Source organism: Arachis duranensis, chromosome 5 (genome assembly GCF_000817695.3).
Source record: "Arachis duranensis cultivar V14167 chromosome 5, aradu.V14167.gnm2.J7QH, whole genome shotgun sequence".
In the NCBI taxonomy this organism is placed as follows: Eukaryota; Viridiplantae; Streptophyta; class Magnoliopsida; order Fabales; family Fabaceae; genus Arachis; species Arachis duranensis.
Window position 1 is genome coordinate 32,715,018 of NC_029776.3, and position 1,377 is coordinate 32,716,394.

Here is a 1,377-nt window from a genome sequence, read left to right on the forward strand (position 1 = left end):
TTCCGATCGTATGATTCATGTTTATGAATTCAGGTACGCTTCCGCATTATGTTATATTTTTTGGTGATTCAATATGGATGATCTGGGTTATTAAAATTAATTTATTCCAACATCAGGGACTAATTTGATTAAAAAAATCATTCGGAGACGAAAATAAAGATCCCGTGATCTTTCAGGGATGAATTTAAACATTAACCTCGAAAACTATATATGTCTTTATTAAGAAATTATTATTGCTTAAATTAGCAAAGAAAATGAAAATAAATCGAGCCACTCATATCAATTCATATGTAGCTATCCTAATATTCTTTACCGTACAAATCTGAATTTTCTAAATAATCTCTTGGATATTTCAGCGCATAATAGCACAAACAAATTTGGTCTTCAGAAGAAATTCGTGTATGAATAATAAATTTTATTTTTGTTAGGCAAAGCAGCGGAGTTAAAAAGATTCGGGACCATTGTCTCCATAACTTTTATAAAGTACTAAAATAAGTAGTGTTCGAAGAATTTTTTGGATAAATTTATAAGGAAACAAAATAAGTATTTGAGAAATTTTAATTTGTAATAGATATCTTTAGGAAAAAATATTAATAAATCTTTAAAGAATTACAATGCTAAATTAATAAATCTCTAATAAAATTGGATAAAAGACTAATATATAAAATGAAATTTATTTAATATTTTAATTCTTCATAAATTCAAAAAAACTGTACTTTCTTCACAAAATATTTCAAAATAAAGCTTATTTGGTATTTTTTTTTCTCGTGGAACTTTTAGTCTATTGAAAAGTTCTTAATGAACCTACTTATCATAATTTTTTTTTTATATAATTTTCCCCAGTTCTTTAACTTGATTGAGTTTATTATGTGTCTCTTCATTCTATGTAATTTTTTTTTCTAATCTTTTACTTTGTAAACAATACTTAAACCAACTATGTTATGTATATATAAGAAATTAGTCATAAAATCAATTATTCATATAAAATTTATACTAAAATACAAAATACACATAAAAAAATAGTTAAATAAAAAATATATTTATAAAAAAGTATAGGAAGAGACTTATTTGGTGACTTTTTTAATTTGTGTGGAATTTTTTAGTTTTCCATCGGTGCTTTTCAGGAAAAAAAAAATTATTCATCGTATCTAATGTAGGTTTAATTTAATAGAACTTAATTTTTACTATAGTTTGTCAAGATTCAAGAAAATAATCTTGGATAAATTAAAAAGACAAAAATTACTTATAAATTCAATAGTTAAGAATAATATCTCATCATTCTGATAAAAGCACTAACAATAATATAAAAAAATGCCCTCAAATAATTTCAAAAAATAAATAAAAATCATCTTTGTTGCGCATCTAAAAGTATTTATT